The following is a 22,640-nucleotide window of genomic DNA, read 5'->3' as shown; positions in this document are numbered from 1 at the left end:
TTCGGTCGTGGGGTAAACCTGTCATTGAAATTGCATCCTGTACGTTGAGCTGCTTTGCATTCAAATTAATAGCTAGTTTAATTTGAATGTAAAACAGCTCCATTTATGCGCTCATTTATGGAGAAAGAAGGGAGGCATTTGGCAATGAATGGATGTTTAAGATATGATACATTTGCAACATATTTTTAATCCTAAATTGAACCTATATTAGGACAGGGACATTTTAATATCAATGGATAAGGCCTAACAGAAACCCTTTTTTAAAATCTGCATAGTAAATATGTGCTTTAGGGGTCAGAACTTCTGCATTGTGCACATACAGTACGGGGTTTAGTTCGTATGGCTGAGGCTGGGCATTTTCCAGCAAATCTGTGCATTGTTACGTTTCTATAGCCCAAGGGTGGCAATTGATTTTTAAAACACATGCTGCAACTTTATTTGCTCAGTAATTACACGGACTTTATTTGGAGGTCAGAGAAAGAACATCCAAATAGGAAAAGCGAGTCTTCCTCTAAGCGCAATGAAACCATAAAAGTTGGCAGACAGAAAAGAGTGCTCAACTTTTTCCCAGCGCTCTGAGTTAGTCTCTGCTGTTCCATGTTCCATCGGGTGATTAGGGAAAGCTTTTTAAAGCCTTACTTCAGAATGATCTTAATTGGTGCAAGGTTGAGCCCTTTCTAGGAGGGGAGGGAAAAGGTTGAATAGCCTTTTCAAGTCACATGAAAGTTTCGAGGATGAATGTACGATAATTAGATTAATAAGTAGCTTAATTTATCACAGCTGAGGATTTCAACAGCCACACATCAGAGCGACAAGAAAAGATCACTGTGATTCTAGCTTGTTAAAAAAAAGAAAAAATTGTACTGAAACTTGATTAACCTTAAACACAAAGTGCCTTTCTTTCTTACTCTGAAATGTCTGATTCAGGGAGGGGTGTGTGCGGAGGGGGAGCAGGGGAGAGGCCCTGAAATGACCAGAAAGTCTTACTTTATCCCCTTGCATTTCCCAGGAAGTAAATGAGTGGTGTACGGGATGACTTAAACCAGTGGTTCCCTTTCCGTTTCTTATCTTTAAAAGAATGAGTTGGCTCTGACCCAGTAGAAACTTAAGTTGTCCACTGGCCACTTAGAGAAGTGGGTGATGTACACATTGTCATAAGCACATTCTGTCAGCTATGGCATAAGTGGAAAACCAACCCATTCCTTGACCTCTTGTGAGTCCCCACTGTGTCCAAGCTCATGGTGGAGCCTGTGTCAGGGTGAAAATGTCCCCAAGACAAGTTGAAAAGAAAGACACTATAGTATTGCAAGGAGACCTTAGTTTGGATTCACATGTGAGAACAGTATCTTTAGGATTAAAAAGCATAAATTTAGATATGTGCCTTCAAACATCATGTTAGCTATGGCAGGTAGTGGACAGGGCGCATAAGACACAAAATCAAGACAGTGGTGTGACAGCAAGAACAGCTGGTCCAGAAGGGCCAAGGAAGGCCAGATACAGGATGCAGATCTCTAATCCCAGCACTGAAGAGGATGAGGCAGGCCCAACTGTGAGTTTGAGGCCCAACTTGGTAACGTAGTTAGTTACAGACTAGCCAGGGCTATATGATAAGACCCTGTCTCAAAAAGCAAAACAAAAACAAACAAAAAGATTAAGAAATTGGATGGAGGGCTGAGAGATGGCTCAGTAGTTAAAAGCACTTAATGTTCTTACAGGAGACCTGAGTTCAATTCCCAGCGCCCACATCAGGAAGCTCACAAATGCCTGTAACTCTAGCTCCAGGGGATCTGATGCCCTCTTCTGGCTCCCAAAAACACATGTATACATGTGGCATACACACAGATAATATACCTAATATACACACATAATATACCTAAATAAAAATAAATAAATTTAGCTGGGCGGTGGTGGCCCACGCCTTTAATCCCAGTACTTGGAAGGCAGAGGCAGGCAGATTTCTGAGTTGGAGGCCAGCCTGGTCTACAAAGTGAGTTCCAGGACAGCCAGGGCTATACAGAGAAACCCTGTCTCGAAAAACCAAAATAAATAAATATACAAATAAATAAAATAAATAAATAAACTTATTTTATAAAAATTAAATTGGACCAGAAGGTGGTGGTGCACACCTTTAGTCCCAGTACTCAGCAGACATAGGCAAGTGGTGGATCTTTGTGAGTTCAAGACCAGCCTGTTTTATAGAGCAATTCCAGGACAGCCAAAGCGGCACAAAAAAAAATTCTGTCTTGAAAGAAGAAGCAGAAGAAGTAGAGGATGCAGAAGAAGAGGAGGAGGAGGAAGGAAGGAAGGAAGGAAGGAAGGAAGGAAGGAAGGAAGGAAGGAAGGAAGGAAGGAAGAAAGGAAAAGGGAGGAGGAAGGGAAGGAGGGAGGAAGAGAAGGATGGAAAGAGGGAAGGAGGGAGAAAGGAAGGAAAAGGAAAGAAAGGAAGGAGGGAAGAAAGAAATTGGATGCAAACTTTTGGGGAAAAAAAAAAAAAAAAGCATGTGCCAGGCACGGTGGTGCATGATTTTAATCCCAGCACTCTGGAAGCAGAAGAAGGCAGATCTCGGTGAGTTCAAGGCCATCTTAGTTTACAAAGTAAGTCCAAGACAGCCAGGCTATTACACAGAAAAATCCTATCTCAAAAAACAAAACCAAAAAACCAAAAAACCAAAAACAAACAAAAACCTATGGGTGAAGTCAAATTATTGTCCATTGAAGGTTTTTTTCCCCTCTATCATCTCTGTCACAAATATCTACTTTGTTTTTTTTTTTTCTGATTAAAAGCTGAGATCTGGGTCTTCGGGAAGTGTCAGTTTAGCTCGTGCTGCCCTGGGGTGTCTTTAGGAGTTAGCATCATGGCAGAGGCTATCAAGACTAAACTCAAGAAAAGAGTGCTCTTTTGACAGCTCCTTCCCAAACCTTCAGCCACTGGGAAGCGTCATGAGCCACCCTCGACCTCATGGAGGGATGTCTGTGATGTGAACAGTACCAGGTGTGCGCAAGTCCTTTGCCTTGTACTCCGGCTCTCAGCCTGGGATGACCAACAGGCAGAAGGTACATTTTCTGGGAAGATATGACTTGGCTCTGCTCTTCTTCCCAGAGAGTACAGGAGGGCCTTGAGTATATGATCCATTCTCTCAGACCCAGAATCATGATGCAACTACTAATAACATTCAATGGGAAAATGTTGGTTGGGTGGGTTTGTTTTGTTAAAGTGGGATCTACTGCCTCAGCTAAGTAGGATCCGGTCAGATTTGATTAGCTAACCCTGAACTTCCTGACACTGACTGGCTCTAAATTAAACTGTATAAAATGAAGCCATTTTCACCAGTGTCAATTTGGCTGGAGTGTAGACCTCTGGTCATGTTTGGGAGAGTAGAAATTCCAGCCCAGCAGAGGGGCAGACGATCCTCTGCTGAAAACACACCTGCATGAAGAAGTCAATGGCCAGGAGCTGGTGGACTGCTGGGATAGCCTCCAATAGATGGGTAAGATACAAAGTTAAATTACTAGCCAGCCTTGGTGAAGACATTGTATGTTTCAATTTAACCTTCAAAACTTACATCAAAGAGCTCTGAAAGAGAGACAGGGGTGGTTTTGCATATGGCCCCCATAGCCCATGGAGAATTTGCCCACAGACTGGCCAGTGTCACAGAGCTACACCGATGGTGTTTATGTGCACCCGTGTGGTCTTATGCACACCCACGGACCAGTAGGGTCAGCTCAGCTACCGTGGCACTAGTGGTGGAAGCAGAGGCAGCTCCTCTCAGAGAACAGTTCTTCACGTCTGCCGGGATGAGAGCTTTAAATATCTTTTTAATCATATAATGGAAAATGACACCCTATTATGGATTGTGTTTTCTATGGGAAGATATCAAAACTTAAAAGTGTTGATTGAATGATAGACTCTGGGGCAACCCAGAAACCAAGGAGCTGTTCAGCCAGCAGCCACTTCTGAAAGTGAACGCCTCATCTGAAATGGGCATCTCATTACTGGCTAACATTATTTACTTAGGAGGCGATATGACCTCTAATTTGCCTTTAAATGATTAACTTGGTGTTTAAATAAGTGCCTTTTACTTAATAATGTTTTCTTCAACCAATTCACTTATGTCAATAAACTCTTTGTTTAACCTTCTTTAAGGAAACATTTTCTCTGCTCCGAGGCGATTAATGAGCTATCATACAAATAGGTACAAGAAGATGAACTAAAATTAAGGACCGCCCAGGGCAGGAGAAGTGGTTTTGACTGAGGACTGGGGACTGTCAGTTCCTGTCAGCTGCAGCACAGGATGAATCTCAGCCAGACTGTGGTTTCCCATGAGTCCCCTCCCTGTCATAGCTTACAACGGAGGACCTGCCTTGGTGAAACACCCCAGACAGAGTAGAATCCGTTTTTTTTTGTTTGTTTGTTTGTTTGTTTTTTCTCAATTGCTGGTTTTTATGGGCTTGGTAAAAACAATTATAAGTCAACATGGAAATAATGTTTTTTAATGGGAAATTAAGATGTTAATAAAAGCAAACATACTGATTGATAGTAATAAAAAATAATATCAATGTTAATATTAAAGTGTCAGAAAGGATACTTTTACCATCTTAAGAAAATAAACTGATTCATGTATGACTCAATTGAATATATTTCAGATAATGTGTTGTTGTTTCTAGGTTTATCTATGGAGATAGAATGAATGTGGCTGTTTCGGTTCTAGGCACTGAGAGAGTTTAAAGCTGTCTGGCTTTGTTTAGTTTTGGTATGTACACCTTAGATCCCAGCACTCAGGAGGCAGAGGCACTCAGAGCTCTGTGAGTTTGAGATGCCTGGTCTATATACAGAGTTCCAGGACAGCCAGGACTACACAGAGAAACCCTGTCTCAGAGAAAAACAAAACAAACCTCTCTAGCTGCTTGATGCTTGGCAGCTACATCATTACAACAACTTGTGGAATTTTCCCGGATGAAAGTAAGACGGAGTGGAGCAGCCACGTGACTCGCCCTCAGAGGTCCATTGAATGAGGTAGACGATGTCCCCATTCCCCTTCCATAGCCACAGCCTTCAGCTTTAGGGCACACAGCCAGTGAAAACACAGAGATTCAAGTCTTAACTGCCAGCTCTGGGCATGAGACTAAGTTCCCACCAAGGTGATACGAGCAAAAGCACGCCGACTCCCGACTGTGTCAGTCAAAGGCAACCATTCATTCCTTTTCCCCTCTTCAACCAGCATGAAAAGAGCTCTGGGCTCAGGACATACCTCACTAGAGCATACTCAGCTTGTGTTAGACGCTGGAACTTGATTATCGATGACCAAAAAAGTCAGCCAGGTGTGGTAGGGGCACACCCCTTAATACTAGAACTCAGTAAACTGAGGCAGGAAGATTGTCTCAATTTGAAGCCAGACTGAGCTACATAGTGAGTTCCAAATCAGGTAAGGTAGGATACGGTTTTAGTTTTTGTTTGCCACAGAGTCCCACTAATTACCATAGACTGACCTTGCATTTACTTTGTAGCCCAGGTAGGCCGCAGATTTGAGCTCCTCTGGGCTCAGCTTCCTGAGTAGCTGGGATTCCAGGCCTGTAACATCAGGACCAACACCCATCATCTATCTCCCTCTATAATTGTCAGCAGCCTCTGCTCTTTTATCTACTCTTCATAATATTTCTCTCTGGTGAAGAATTTCTGAAAGCCTTCCAGGTGTTCCTTACGGTCTCCTGAATTAAGGGCAGTCCCTCGCTGGACAGTCATCTCTCCACAGGTTTCCCAGCCTCTGCAAGTGCAGGACTCTTCTGCCCTGTCTTCTCAGTTCTCAAATCATACCAGAGAGTTATAGTTGGGTCCATTTCTAGTCTTCCTCTTAGCCTTTGTAAGTCATATCCACCATGTTATCTTTAAAATGAGGGAAGGAAGTCTTATTTTAAAGGTATGAGGGGCAGGGTTCCAGAATAAAATGGGACTGGTTGGAGGTCAGGCTAGGCCACCCCTGGGTCCACCTGCTATCACACCCTTATGACAGCCTCTGACCTTTCCTCATAGCACATCCCATAGACTGTCAGCATACACTTCAGCCCAATCAGGATAACTCGCGTGATGGACTTCAGACTGGTGTGTGCGAAAATAATGTGTTTGTTTCACTATTTTGGCCTAGGGTAACACAGAGCCTGGCATTCAGCACCCAAATCCTGGATGGATCAATAAACATATCTGAATCCATGTTCCCATCTATCAATTGTTATTAATAATACAGCACAGGATTGTTGCTTGAAAAATATGAGCAAATGAAATGAGATATGGCATCTGATAACTGGTGCATTGTGCCTTTACTGCATAAACTCTGGAGTTAGATCTACCTAGGGATATCTGTACTTGCTGTGTAGCATTGGGCAACCAACCTTTTCTTCCTCTGTAAAGCTGATTGTTTAATGCATGACATTTGGTCATTAGTGTACTTCCCACAGTGTGTATTACAACATCAAGGACCCAGCAATGCTGTCTTTGGATACCAGTCATTCATTTGACCACTCATTTGTCCAGCCGTTAACATTTTATTGACAATGAGTACCAGGCAATGGTCCCTATATAGGTTATTTAATGCGGGAGAAGTCAGAGAGGGATATAGGGCATACCTCATGGACGCTGCAGCCTGGTGAGCTAGATCATGGAGTGAATAAGCAGTCAGATAAATAAGAGCTGACTGAGTCACCACTCAGAGGAGGCCAGAGTACTGCAGGCATAGATGAACAGCAGGGTCAGGGAATCGTCCAACCAGCTTTTCTCCAGCTCCAATGCCAATGGTACCTGACATCTTTGAGGACTCCCATTCTCTCCCAACTATGTGGTCTTTCTCCTTCATTCAAATCCTACATCATGTGTTTTTAGTATATATTTTTCTTTTGCTCTACAATAAAGGTAAATGTTAACTATTTTTATCAAGTTGATGAAATCCACGTCTGAACACTAGTTCTTCGCCCCAGAAGCTTCCTGGAAGTAAGGACTATGTCTTACCTGCCTGTGTTATTCCTATAGGATCTGACAGAGTTCCAGCCCAAACTCAAGGCTCCAAGAATGCACGTGTAATAGAAACAAGTTTGTGCTGTTCTTTAATGTCTCAAAAAACATTTGCCCTATTTCAAATCAACTTCCACAGTCATTATGTTGGTCTCTAGTTAGCCAACATTTATAAGTCTACTTTTTCTGCATATTATAGATGATGGATAAGTCTGAAATAAGCTATAAGAATCACAATTTTAATCCTCAAAAAGTTTAATATCCTCTGAGAAGAGGAACTCTTCCATGCTATAATCCCTGGGCCAATAGCTGATGACCTTCTGTCCCCTGTAGCATTTGGAAGTACCTTCCCAACACAAAATCTTGCTGCTGCTGCTGCTGCTGCTGCTGCTGCTGGTGGTGATGGTGATGATGATGACGATGACAATGATGATGACGACGACGACAAGTTCATGACCCTGTCAGAAAGAACAATGGCTATTCATTGCAACATAAAACCACCCAAGGGCTCTTTCTAGCAATGTAACTGCACTGCTCTAAGGAGATCTGTAAGTCATGCCCCATAAAAAGTAAACAGTACAAGACAGAAATCGTTCACTTAGTAATTGTGTGCACTACTTTTGCAGAGGACGTGAGTTAGGTTCCCAGGGTTCATAACCACCTATAACTTCAGCTTCAGGGGATCCCATAAAGAAAAGTTATCATGTCTCAAAACTAGAAACTCCAAAGATAGGAGTGTCTTATGTGAGACTTGTCTAGTGTCTCAATGACTTCCAAAAGATGATGGTCTTTCTACCTGTCCAGTCAGCTTCATCCTAAAGCTGGTTCCATTCCTGGTTCCAAGATGGTAGATCATAACTTCTAGAGCCCTGCATGTTCCCAAGCAATGCATGGTCTGCTCAGTCCATACAACTAACTATCTCTGATTCCGTCAGTGATGACAAGAGAGTAGAATATAATGATTTAAGGATCAGCCTTGGACCACATCGTCTATTTTATCCCAGAATAAGTCTCAGTGAGGTCAACTTCCACAAAATCATATAGATTCCCCACAAAGAAACTGGAGCCTGTTGGAAAGAGAAAAATGGAAACAAATGCTGATATCCAGGGTGAAGCCTGCATGTTCAGGAGTTTAGACCCTTCAGTTACCCTGGAAATGAAAACTCATGCTAGTACACAGGGTCCCAATTGGCATCACTCTGTGAAGCCTGCACGATCAGGAAGCTAGACCCCTCAGTCAAACTGGTAGAGGAAAGGTGAAAATTCTGGACCTCTTCCATCTCTTCCAAAACAAACAACAACTGTGGGTGAGGGGGGCAGGGGGAAGCCCACAGCATCTGAAAAATGTGTTCTGATTTGTTCTCCTCAGGGGAAAGAGTTACAGGAGCCAGTGTTTTAAATCTGTACTTGAAAATTCTTGCTGTAGAATTTTATACAACTATGAAGTTGTAAAGTCAACCAACAACATATGCTCTTGTAAATGTTCAGTTTCCCAGGAGAGATGTAGAGTTTTACTTTCATGTATAATGAAATAACTCAAAAGAACTTTACCCCCAAAGCCTTTGCAAGTGAAGTCTCTTAGAATCCATCAGATCATTCATTCTTCTTACTGTTTTCCTCCTCTTGTCCACTTTCCATCCCTTATACTAGTTAACTTTCTGTTGCCTTTACACAAGCTAGGATCATCTGGGAAGAGGAACCTCAATTGTGAAAATGTGTCCATCGGCTTAGCTTGTAAACAAGTCTATTGGGCATTTTCTTGGCCGAAGACTGATGTGGAAGAACCCAACCCACTGTGGAAGGCATCAGCCCTGGGCAGAGTCCTGAGCAGCATAAAACAGCAGGTAGAGCAAACCAGAGGGGACAACGCCCATAAGCAGCAACCTCCATGGCCTCTGCTTCAGTTGCTGGCTTGTGCTTCTGTCCTGACTTGCTTCATGATAGACAGTAAGCTGTTAGAAGAAATCAATCCTGCCCTCTCCAAGTTAATTTTGGTCGAGGTGTTTACCATGGCAATAGAAAGCCAAAAATGATACTATTTCTTATTGTGGGTTGCCCTGGTGCTGTTTGTATTCCGATGTTAATTCTGCTTCCTCAAGAGAGGCTGCCCCAATGAGGAATAGGAGGAGTAGATCACTGTACTCAGGTGACTTCTTGTAAACCTTCTCCCCATTTTAACTGGTCAAATAAAGGCTAGAGTCTATGATTGAGCAGCGGAAGGGAAAGGTGGGGCTGGAGGTTTTGGAGAGTGGAGGAAGGAGGAAGATGGAGGAGGAGGAGGAAGGGGAAGGAAGATGGAATAGAACCTCATGGCCCAGAAAAGCCACAAGTAGCAAAAGATGTCAAAGCTGGGGAATAGAGTATTGTAGTGGTAAATCTGCACAATCTAGGCACGCAGCTTATAAATATTGTGACCGAGTTGCGTGATTTTGCACGGGAATATTGGGGTTGGAGATTTACCACAAGAACCTCCCCATTGTTCGCATGTGAAAGGTTACACAGCAGAATCCTTTAGAAAGTTGTGGGACTTTTAGGAAATGGGACCTTGCTGGAGGAATTGATCACCTAGGAAAGAACTTGAGGCTTTATAGCCCAGTCACATTTCCTGTCTTCTCTGTCTGTCCTGACAACAGACACATCAGCTACTGCCTTCTTTGTCATGATGGACTGTATTCTTTCAAACGGTGAGCCAAAGTAACCCTTCCCTCAAGTGGCTTCTTGTGGGATATTGGGTCACAGCAATGAGAAAAGTAGCTAAGAAATTACACCACCTCTCTGTGTCTCTTTCTCTCTGTCTCTTCCCGTACACTTTTTTTTTTTTTTGTTTTTTGAGACAGGGTTTCTCTGTATAGCCCTGGCTGTCCTGGAACTCACTTTGTAGACCAGGCTGGCCTCAAACTCAGAAATCTGCCTGCCTCTGCCTCCCGGGTGCTGGGATTAATGGCATGCACCACCATGCCCGGCCTCCCATACACTTATGTCTCTCTCTCTTTCTGTCTCTGTCTCCCTGTCTTTCTCTGTATGTCTCTCTATCTCTGACTCTCTCTGTGTCTCTGTCTTTCTATCTCATACATATATATACACACACAGAGAGGGGAGGGAGAGAGAGATAAGGGGAGAGAGAGAGAGAGACTTTCTGTGTTTCTCTTTCTGGTTCCCCATTCTCTCTCATCCTTCATTTCTCTGTAGAATTTTGTGTGTCTGTGTTTTGAGTATAGTAGGGTGAATTTAGTGATGTAATATAGACATCTTTTTTTTTCCAATTTTTCTTAAGTTTGTGGATTTGTTTTGTTTTGTTTTGAAGACAGAGGCTCACTATATAGTTAGGACTGTCAGGGAACTCACGATGTACACCAAGATGGCTTTAAACTCAGAGATATTCTGCCTCAGCCTCAAGAGTGCTGAGATTAAAGGTCTGGACCACACTGGCTTCAGTAGAATTATTTTTATTCTTTTGTTTTCTCCCTATTTTTCTCTTGTGTGTTTCGTTCTTTCTCTCCCCAAATCGGTCCCTGTAGATGGGCTCCTTTAGCAGGAGAATATTAGGCATTTCTCTCACCTATGAAGAGAAATGGAAACAAGTATAAAAACTCATACCATTGATTCAGGTTCACCGTGAGGACACTGCTCCTAATTTGTGGCCTCTGATCTTTATCAGGTGGTAGAATCGCCATGTCTGATATGAAGCATCTGGCTTACTAAAATGTTCTTCATTTCCCAGGAAAGGTAAGAAAACTCCAGTCTACTTGCAGGGAAGCACCACAGACTCTTATCTCCCTAATCCTCACACCACCATTGAGAGCCAAGAAGGCAGCTTAGTCTCCTGTGCCCCATTTCCGAGTTCTGCAGGAGCCGTCGCACGGCACTTACTGGGCAATAGGATGACTGGACCTTTAAGCCTGTTGTTGTCTTTAGTTTGGGCTCATTTTTCAACTATGGCATTTCCTCAGAGGAGCATGAAATCTCTTTCCAAATACCTTTATCCATTAAGTATCAGTATCATGGAGAAAGCTAGTTACAAACAAGAGACAATGACATTAAACTCAAATAAGATGTAGTAACTCACTTACAAAATAAATGCATTGTGGTGTGGGGATGGGTCTTAGCCAAACATTGGGCTCAAATAACAGAAATTCATTGCATATTCCCTAGGAACAATAATCTATCAAAAAATGTGATTCAAACTTTTAAAACAACTTATGTATAGTTATTAATTAGATGTCATCATTTGAATATTAACACAAAATATTCTTTAAAGACATATAATGTGAATTTTGACTGCTGTTTTCTAAATAGATACATGATCATTAATGGTAAAGAAAAAAATCTGTCCCCTGTCCTCAAGAAAGGTGGTATCAGTATTGGTATCAGTGGTTATTTTCATAACCACCTGGTTATGAGAAGTAAAGTCTCAGTGAAGTCCTTGATACTCTTCTCTGTAGCCTTAGGGGTTGTTCTCACAGGAATAGACAAATGCATTGTTTTCTGGCAGCAGAGGACTTGTGCATAAAACCATCAACTACCTTTCTTCAGGGACTGTTGTGGTTCTTGAACTATGAATAATGAACTTTTGGACCAGAGGAGGGAGTGTGGTATCCAATCTATATACACATTTGTCAAGCACTTGTCATGTGACGAATATATATGTATATATAAATAAATGCTTTAAAACAGGGGGCAGCAAAGAAAGAAAAGAAAAATGGGAGAAAGAGTAAGTTTGGGGAGGTACTAATTTAGGTCTGTCTTGTGTTTGAGGTCTTTCAGTTCTTCCAATCTGATAGGGTGGACTCGCTCCTGTACACTCAGAAGGAAGTGAGTACTGCAGCTGTCATGAAAGCTGCAAAGTATCAGAGCTGTGAGGAGCGTGGATGTGAGAAAAGAGCTGGATCTTCAGTGTGGAAGGAGACCTCCATCATTCCAATAATTTATCTATTTTTATTTTATGTACATTGGTGACTTGACTGCATGTATGTCTGTGTGAGGATGTCAGAGCCCCTGGAACAGGAGTTACAGATGGTTGTGAGCTGCCTTATGGATGATGGGAATTGAAACCAGATCCTTTGGAAGAGCAGCCAATGCTCTTAACCACTGCAGCTCCTGAGCTCCACCATTTCAAAAGCAGGAATAGAATTCAGTACCACAGAGGCATCAAGAAAAGCCAGCTCATGAAAAGAAAAGTCCCCAAAGACAGTGCTGTCATGAAAACCATAAGGGTTTAATACTCTATTTACATCTTTATATCACCTCTCATTTTAGTAATCATGTATTTCTTTAAAATTATGGAAAACATTAGCTGAAAATATATATTTTAAAGGGCTGAGCACAACTACATGAACCTTTAAGCCTAACCTAGCATTGGGAAGTTGAAACAGAAGGATCATGAGTTCAAGGCCAGCCTGGACTACACAGAACCCTCTGCCAAAAAGAAAAAAAGAAAGAAAGAAAAAGAAAAAGGTAGAAGAATCAGAGATAGAGCAGTTGCCAATGTTGCCCAAAACCTTGAGTATGAACCCTAGCAACACACACACAACCAGATGGTAGACATTTTCTCAAAGAAGATAAACAAGTGGCCAGCATACTCATGAAAAGATGCCCAGAATCCTTTGAAAAACTCAAATCAAAGCATCAGTAAGACACCTCCGAGGAGTGCACAGGTTGCAGAAGCAGCAGAGCAGCTGGGACAGGGTCCTACAGGCCTACATCTGCACCCAGGAGGTGGGGCTGTTCCGTACCCCTCTGTGCACTGGTCTTGCCAGGAGACAGCTGGTCACCCAGGAGTGCTGACACAGGCTTACAGATCCATAGGAGGAGCTAGCTCAAGACAGAAACAGCAAGAACATCTAACATCAGAGATTACCAAATGGTCAATGGCAAATGCAAGAATCTTACCAACAGACACCAAGACTACCTGGCATCATCAGAGCCCAGTACTCCCACCAAAGCAAGTCCTGGACACCCCAATACACCAGAAAGCAAGATTTGTATTTAAAATCATATCTCATGGTGCTGGAAGAGGATTTTAAGAGGGACATTAATAACTCCCTTAAAGAAATACAGGAGAACACAAGTAAACAGGTAGAAGTCCTTTAAGAGGAAAAACAAAAATCCCTTAAATAATTACAGGAAAATACAATCAAACAGGTGAAGGGATTGAACAAAACCACCCAGAATCTAAAAATGGAAGTAGAAACAATAAAGAAACCACAAAGGGAGACAACCCTGGAGATAAAAAACCTAGGAAAGAGATCAGGAGTCAAAGATGCAAGCATCACCAAAAGAATACAAGAGAAAGAAGAAGGAATCTCAAGTAAAGAAGATTCCATAGAAAACATTGACACAGCAGTCAAAGAAAATACAAAAACATCCAGGAAATCCAGGACACAATGAGAAAACCAAACCTAAGGATAATAGGTATAGATGAGAAGGAAGATTTCCACTTAAAAGGCCAGTAAATATCTTTAACAAACTTATGGAAGAAAACTTCCCAAACCTAAAGAAAGAGATGCCATGAACATACAGGAAGCCTACAGAACTCCAAATAGTTTGAACCAAAAAAGAAATTCCTCCTTTCACATAATAATCAAAACACCAAATGCACAAAACAAAGATAGAATATTAAAAGGAGTAAGGGGAAAAGGTCAAGTAACATATAAAGGCAGACCTATTAGAATTACACCAGACTTCTCACCAGAGACTATGAAAGCCAGAAGATCCTGGACAAATGTTATACAGACCCTAAAAGAAAACAAATGCCAGCCCAGGCTACTATACCCAGCAAAACTCTCAATTACCATAGATGGAGAAACCAAAGTATTCCATGACAAAAACCAAACTTTCACAATATCTTTCCACAAGTCCAGCCCTTCAAAGCACAATAAAGGGAAAACTCCAACACAAGGAGTTCCCTAGAAAAAGCAAGAAATTAATCTTTCAACAAACCTAAAAGAAGATAGCCACACAAACAGAATTCCAATTCTAACAACAAAAATAACAGGAAGCAACAATTACTTTTCCTTAATATCTCTTAATATCAATGGACTCAATTCCCCAATAAAAAGACATAGACTAACAGACTGTCTACGTAAACAGGACCCAACATTTTGCTACATACAGGAAACCTACCTCAGGAACAAAGATAGACACTACCTCAGAGTAAAAGGCTGGAAAACAATTTTCCAAGCAAATGGTCCCAAGAAACAAGCTGGAGTAGCCATTCTAATATCGAATAAAATCAACTTTCAACCTAAAGTTATCAAAAAAGACAAGGAGGGGCACTTCGTACTCATCAAAGGTAAAATCTACCAAGATGAACTCTCAATTCTGAACATCTATGCTCCAAATGCAAGGGCATCCACATTCATTTAAAGAAACTTTAGTAAAGCTCAAAGCACACATTGCACTGCACACAATAATAGTGGGAGACTTCAACACCCCACTCTCATCAATGGACAGATCCTGGAAACAGAAACTAAACAGAGACACAGTAAAACTAACAGAAATTATGAAATAAACGGTTTTAACAGATATCTATAGAACATGTTATCCTAAAACAAAAGGATATACCGTCTTCCTAGCACCTCATGGTACCTTCTCCAAAACTGACCATCTAATCGGTCACAAAACAGGCTTCAACAGATACAAATATATTGAAATAATCCCATGCATCCTATCAGATCACCACAGTCTAAGGCTGATCTTCAATAACAACATAAATAATAGAAAGCCCACAACACTCTACTCAATGATAACTTGGTCAAGGAAGACATAAAGAAAGAAATTAAAGACTTTTTAGAGTTTAATGAAAATGTAGCCACAACATACCGAAACTGCTGGTACACGATGAAAGCAGTCCTAAGAGGAAAACTCAGCTCTGAGTGCCTCCAAAAAGAAACTGGACAGAGCATGCAATAGCAGCTTGACAGCACACCTGAAAGCTCTAGAACAAAAAGAAGCAAATGCACCCAAGAGGAGTAGACAGCAGGAAATAATCAAACTCATAGCTGAAATCAACCAAGTGGGAACAAAAGAAGCTATACAAAGAATCAACCAAACCAGGAGCTGGTTGTTTGAGAAAATCAACAAAATAGATAAACCCTTAGCCAGACTAACAAGAGGGCACAGGGACAGCATCCTAATTAACAAACTCAGAAATAAAAAGGGAGACATAACAACAGAATCTGAGGAAATCCAAAAAAAATCATCAGATCCTATTGCAAAAGCCTATGCTTAACAAAACTAGAAAACCTGGATGAAATGGACAATTTTCTAGGCAGATACCAGGTACCAAGGTTAAATCAGGATCAGATTAACAATCAAAACAGTCTCATATCCCCTAAAGAAATTGAAACAGTCATTAATAGTCTCCCGACCAAAAAAAAAAAAGCCCAGGGACAGATAGGGTTAGTGCAGAGTTCTATCATATCTTCAAGGAAGACCTAATACCAATACTCCTCAAACTATTCCACAAAATAGAAACAGAAGGTACACTAACCAATTCATTCTATGAAGCCACAATTACTATGATACCTAAACCACACAAAGACCCAACAAAGAAAGAGAACTTCAGACCAACTTCGCTTATGAATATCGATGCAAAAATACTCAATAAAATTCCTGCAAACAGAATCCAAGAACACATCAAAACAATCATCCATCATGATCAAGTAGGCTTCATCCCAGGGATGTAGGGATGGTTCAACATACAGAAATCCATCAATGTTATCCACTATATAAACAAACTCAAAGAAAAAAACCACATGATCTTCTCATTAGATGCTGAGAAAGCATTTGACAAAATCCAACACCCCTTCCTGACAAAACTCTTAGAAAGATCAGGAATTCAAGGCCCATACCTAAACATAATAAAAGCAATATACAGCAAACCAGTAGCCAAGCTGATCCTCAAGCTGTACCACAGAGCAACTGTGATAAAAAAGAACTGCATGGTATTGGTTCAGTGACAGACAAGTAGATCAGTGGAATAGAATTGAAGACCCAGAAATGAACCCACACATCTATAGTCACTTGATCTTTGACAAGGGAGCTAAAACCATCCAGTGGAAAAAAAGACAGCATTTTCAACAGTTGCTAGCTCAACTGGTAGTTAGCATGTAGAAGAATGCAAATCGATCCATTATTATTTCCTTGTACAAAGCTCAAGTCTGAGTGAATCAAGGACCTCAACATAAAACCAGAAACACTGAAACTTATAGAGGAGAAAGTGGGGAAGAGCCTCGAACACATGGGCACAGGGGAAAAATTCCTGAACAGAACACCAATGGCTTGTACTGTAAGATCAAGAATCAAATAGGACCTCATAAAATTGCAAAGCTTCTGTAAGGCAAAGGACACTGTCAATAAGACAAAAAGGCCACCAACAGATTGGGAAAAGTTCTTTACCAATCCTAAATCCGATAGAGGGCTAATACCCAATATATACAAAGAACTCAAGAAGTTAGACTCCAGAGAACCAAATAACCCTATTAAAAATGGGGTACAGAGCTAAACAACTGAGGAATACTGAATGGCTGAGACACACCTAAAAAAAAAAATGTTCAACATCCTTAGTCATCAGGGAAATGCAAATCAAAACAACCCTGAGATTGCACCTCACACCGGTCAGAATGGCTAAGATCAAAAACTCAGGTGACAGGACATGCTGGAGAAGATGTGGAGAAAGAGGAACACTCCTCCATTGCTGGTAGGATTGCAAGCTGGTACAACCACTCTGGAAGTCAGTCTGGCGGTGCCTCAAAAAATTAGACATAGTACTACCAGAGGATCCAGCAATACCACTCCTGGGCAGATCACCCAGAAGATGTTCCAACCAATAAGAAGGACACATGCTCCACTATGTTCATAGCAGCCTTATTTATAATAGCCAGAAGCTGAAAAGAACCCAGATGACCCTCCGCAGAGGAATGGATACAGAAAATGTGATACATTTACACAAAGGAGTACTACTCAGCTATTAAAAACAATGAATTTATGAAATTCTTAGACAAATGGATGGATCTGGACGATGTCATCCTGAGTGAGGTAACCCAATCACAAAAGAACACACATGATATGCACTCACTGATAAGTGGATATTAGCCCAGAAGCTTGGAATACCCAAGATATAATTCACAAAACACATGAAACTCAAGAAGAAGGAAGACCAAAGTGTGGGTACTTTGATCCTTCTTAGAAGGGGGAACAAAATTCCCATGGAAGGAGTTACAGAGACAAAGTGTGAAGCAGAGACTGAAGGAATGACTATTCAGAGAGTGCCCAACCTGGGGATCCATCCCATATACAGCCACCAAACCCAGTCATTATTGTGGATGCCAACAAGAGGTTGCTGACAGGAGCCTGATATAGCTGTCTCCTGAGAGGCTCTGCCAGTGCCTGACAAATACAGAAGTGGATGCTCACTGCCATCCATTGGATGGAACACAGGGTCCCCAATGAAGGAGCTAGAGAAAGGACCCAAGGAGCTGAAGGGGTTTGCAGCCCCCTTGAAGGAACAACAATATGAACTAACCAGTACCTCCAGAGCTCCCTGGGACTAAACCACCAACCAAAGAAAACAATGGTGGGACTCCTAGCTCTAGCTGCATATGTAGCAGAAGATGGCCTAGTTAGTTATCAATGGGAGGAGAGGCCCTTGGTCTTGGTTCTATGCCCCAGTATAGGGCAATGCCAGGGCCAGGAAGCAAGAGTGGGTGGGTTGGGGAGCAAGGGGAGGGGGAGAGGATAGGGGGTTTTGGGAGGGGAAACTAGGAAAGGGGTTAACATTTGAAAAGAAAATAAAGAAAAATATCAAATAAAAAAGAAAAAAGAAAAAAATATTAGAACAAGGAAAAAAAATAAGATACATCCTTATAGCTACTGTTGTGGGAGTCAGGAAAGGTACAGAAGGAGAGAAGGAGAGAAAGGAGCAGAGAGCAAGGCACAAGTCATGGGGGAATGAGGTGTGGAGAGAGTCTACAACAAGCACTTGGAAGGATGCAGGGAAATTAGAACAGGTATTCATACAAAAACATGTACACAGATGTTCCTAGCTCTGCTTCACAACAGTCAAAGGGTAGAAATAAACCCAGTGTCCATTGACAAATAAGTGAGAAAATAAAATGTGACATATCATACAGCGAATACTACTCAGTTACAATGCATGAAGTCCTGTTCCGTACTACAGCACATTGAAGCCAGGCCTACAAGACCACGTACTACATTGCATACAACAGACGACAAGAAACATAAATCTCTGGAGACTGATGGTTGCCAAGGACAGTTAAAGAAGGAAGAGCAGAAAATGACTGCTATGAAGCAGGTATACACCTTCTTCTTATACAGACAGGAATGTTCAGAACATAGACAGTGGCAGAGAGGGCACAATATTGTAGCATACTAAATGCCACCAAGTTGTACCTGTAACATGGAATGAGTGTGGATATTATGGTTCTGACTATTTCACATTAATGTTAAGAAGGAGGATGGATTGCAGCAGAGAGGAGGGAGGAAGGGAGGGAGGACTGGAGGGAGGGAGGGCTGGAGGGAGGGACAGAGGGAGAGACAAACTTGAGACAATGACAGAATGCAATGGGTTAGAGCTCAGGTACAAATGCGAAAGCCAGGGAATGGAGGTGATGTCCTCAAAGCCAAACATCGAGCAGAGGACCTGGCAAGTGATGAATGCACTGCCACTTTGCCGACAGAGCTCAAAGTGGGGGCATACATCTGCAAAGGTGCTTCCGGTTTGGTTTGGTTTGGTTTGGTTTGGTTTGGTTTGGTTTGGTTTGGTTTGGTTTGGTTTGGTTTGGTTTGGTTTGGTTTGGTTTGGTTTGAAGTTATAGAGCAATGGTTGTTGGGGGTGCGAGTGACTTGTACACACTTATTCTTTAGGAGAAGGGAATGCCAGAGAGGAGAGTATACATAGAGAAAAACATGGCACTGACAGAGGCAACTAGACCCTACAGAGCGTGGGACAGATGTGGGTGGAAGCCACACCTTAGTAAGGAGAAAGACAGATCATCATGAGAAGCAGCAGACAGGACATGAAGTCAGAGACCAGAGGTCCAAAGATTTGAGCCCGAGCGTTCCAAGACTAAAGGGGGCTTCAACTGCCATCAGGTTAAGTTGCTCTACACTAATGAAAATCACTTGCTTGTCTTTGTGAACAGATGTTGCTATTTGAGCCTCTGTCCAGAGGTCCTGGTTAGTCCATCTGGGGATAAGTCACAGTCCCTTCAGGTGACTCCTCAGGCACAGTCATGGCTGAGAACCTATGATCTATTCAGTCAGTTTGTGTAGGCCCAGCTTCTAGGGATTGTACCTCTGATATAGAATGGATGCCCTACCATACTGTATTTAACTATAGAGGTACCCTATGTGGGATTACCAAGCTATGGGTTCTCGACTGGTCTAAGGACAACCGGTTTTATTCTGGGCCACAGATGTCCTCTGACTATGTCAATCTATTTGTAATCCTATCTTGACCTTAAAGAAACAATGCATTGATAAGCAGCAATAAAATATTATTCAGAGAGAAAATCTGTAATTTTTTTCCTTTTAATTATCTCAACTATCCAATGTGGTGGGGTTGACTTGTGTGTGTGTGCATGTTCAGAGGCCAGAAGATGTCTGGCATCTTCTTCTATTTCTCTCCTCCTGGTTTTGTTTTTCGTCCTCCTGTCTCTGTTTCCCAATGCTGGAGTTACTGGAACACCATAATGGGGGAACCTGAACCAGGTTCCTCCCGCTTGAGCAACAAGTACTTTCCACACAGAGACATCCTCCCAGCCCTGGTAACTACTACTTTTATTCCCAATTGACACATAATGTATTCCATTCAAGAGAAATTTATTCAAGATCACCAAGTTTGAATGTGACACAGGCCCTTTCTGACCTGAGAGCACAAGGATGGCTCTTCTATCACATAGTCATGGAATTTAATGGTGGTCTGGGCAGGAGCATCTTCAGCTCCTTCCTTTGGAAAAATGTAAGTGCACCCTCCCTTTATAGCAAAAGCAAGACTGGAAGCTGGAGGCATAGCTGAGTGGTAGGGCACATGTTTAGTGTGTGCTCCTGGATTCAATTTGCAGGGCTAAGCCACCACAGACCCCTAGAGAGCAAGGCCATCTCAAGACTAATTAATAATGAAAGCACGTGTGTGAGGGTGCCTGAACACACAGGTTTGCACTCAGACCTGCTTTGGACCTGAGCCCCAAAATACCCTGGTTCTATGATCTTGAACCCACATAACTTCAAATGATACCTGTAGCACTCATGGTATTGGCAATGGAAGAAAACGTGATGTGTGTTAGAGGATAAGCCAGGAGCTGGTATAGTATTTCTGTTTTTTACAGAAAGGCACTGATCTTCATCACTATGGTAACTCTCAAACAGCATCATGTTTCCTGCAGAGCATCATGGGGGGCTTGATGGCCTCCATTGGAGATTCAAAGGTTTATGGGTTTCCAGAACATTCTGTACAGATGGAAAAGCTCTTCAGTGTACCCCATCTAAAATGGTAGCCATGGATCAATGTGACTGTTGAGCGTGTGAGACTTGCTTAGTTTGACGAGTGGGTTAAATATTTTTCTTAAGTAAAACTAAATCTAAGGGCTGTTTAAATGGCCAAGGTAGTAAAGGGATTTGCACTACCTTATGATCAAAGCCTCGTCAATGGAAAAGAAACTGTTGAAAGTCTGATGAGAAAGTAAAACTCCCTGTGATGCCCTACATTTTAACATCTTTAAGTTATTAAAAACCCCTAAGTGTGCCAGACATAGTGGCATACACCTTTAAATCCCAGCCCTGGAGAGGCAGAGGCAGTCAGATCTCTGGGTCTGAGGCCAGCCTGGTCTACAAAGGAAGTTTCAGAACAGCTAAGATTACACATAGAAACTCTGTCTCAAAAAACAAAAAACAAAAAAACAAAATAAAACAAAAACAAACAAAAAACAAACTATAAGAGCAGACAGGCAGTGGTGGTGAACACCTTTAATCCTAGCACATGGGAGGCAGAAGTAGGCGATCTTTGTGAGTTGGAGGCCAGCCTGGTCTACAGAGGGAGCTCTAGGATAGCCAAGGCTACACAGAGAAACTCTGTCTGGAAAAACTTAAAAAACAAACAAGCAGAAAACTTCAGTGATTACCCACCATGCAGGAAGCCCTGGATCTGATCCCCAGTATAGTACCAAACCAGGTGTGGTGGCCCAGGCCTGTGATCTCAGCACTGAGGAGGTAGAGGCAAGAGAGGCAAATGTTTAAGGTTGTCCCAGGCTACAAATGAGTTCAAGATCAGTGTGGACTGCATGAGATCCGATCTCAAAAAAGGGCTCAGGGAGGAAGGAAAGACAGAAGTTCTTTTAAGCCTTTTAAATTTCCCCCAAAAGCTTTCAACCTGCAAAGAAGTGATGGGGAGTGGGTACAAAGATACAGGACACAGCAGCTCCACTAGGTACATGATGCCCTGCAAAGGTGTGGGCACGCACTGAGCAAGGCCATTCTTGGGGATTCCTAAGTGAGAAGCCATGAGAAGGGAGCAAGCTCAATCACAGCTCAACAGGAACGCCCAGGCAAGAGAAAAGCTAAGGCAGACACTCAGTAAAGGAAAGAACAACGTTGCAATCTGTAGGACAAAGTAAATCCATAGAGAGCCCTGACAGATAAACAGAATTATAGAAGAAAAGAAATTACGTTAATAAATTTCACTATTTTTTATGTCCATCAATGCATGGCTTATAAATAAAAGTACATAAAAAGTATTATTCTCTATCAAGAAACTATTGTTCTGTATTGTATTGTATTGTATTGTATTGTATTGTATTGTATTGTATTGTATTGTATTGTATTGTATTGAATTGTATTGTATTGTATTGTATGGAACGCATAATGTCTTTTCACACTATGCCATTTGCATGGGTTGATTTTCAGGATACAGTAATGATTTTATAAATACTTATTTTTATTTTATTTTACAATAATGCTGGGATCAAACCCAAAGCCTCACACATGCAGGCAAGAACTACACCAGATTTCCACCCCAAACATCTAAGTTTAAAGGAAAAAATAGGCAAGTGCAGAAAATTATATATTTACATTTATATTCATCTGAATGTGTTTAATTTTCAGTGTGCATAACTATGCATTTAAATACATGTAATCAAAGTGAACAAATTATAGTATGCTTTGGTTTTTTTTTTTTTTTCAGAGAAAGGGTGTGTGTGGGTGTGAGTGTTTAATCTGCTTATGGTAATGCAATAAACTGTGGAAGGATAAACCAAAAAATTATTTTAATGGCTATCTATTAAAGGAGAGACGGGATAGACTGGAAGTAAGAAAAAGAAAAACTGGATTTCTTTGGCCAGGTGAAGTAGTAGTCAACTGTAATCTCTGCCCCTGCGGAGGCTGAGGCGAAAGAATTACTTAAGCTCAGGGGTTAGAGGTCACTCTGGGCAACATAAAAAGATTCTGTCTCAAAGAAAATAAAACACATACACAGCTGAGAGCTCACCTATCTCACCCTGGCCTGTCTTCCTCCCGGGACTGCCACTGTCTGTGGTTTACCAGAAAGACCAGGCTTTAAGTTTTAAAACTAGGGCTATTCCTGGCAAACATCAGTGGTTGGTCAGCCTCTACTTCCTACAAGAAG

General features: G+C 41.7%; 1 long non-coding RNA gene across 1 annotated transcript in view; it reads right to left on the bottom strand.

Annotated features, from left to right (window-relative positions):
* Nucleotides 1–7,241: 7,241 nt before the first annotated feature.
* Otx2os1 (orthodenticle homeobox 2 opposite strand 1) overlaps nt 7,242–22,640 on the bottom strand; it is a 124,061-nt gene continuing 108,662 nt past the window's right edge. The window contains exon 5 of the long non-coding RNA NR_029384.1: nt 7,242–7,458. This is a non-coding gene — a long non-coding RNA (orthodenticle homeobox 2 opposite strand 1). The remainder of the gene's footprint in view (nt 7,459–22,640) is intronic.

This window comes from Mus musculus, chromosome 14 (assembly GCF_000001635.26).
Source record: "Mus musculus strain C57BL/6J chromosome 14, GRCm38.p6 C57BL/6J".
NCBI classification, from domain to species: domain Eukaryota; kingdom Metazoa; phylum Chordata; class Mammalia; order Rodentia; family Muridae; genus Mus; species Mus musculus.
The sequence above is the reverse complement of the archived record's forward strand: the minus strand, read 5'-3'. Positions and strand labels throughout refer to the sequence as shown.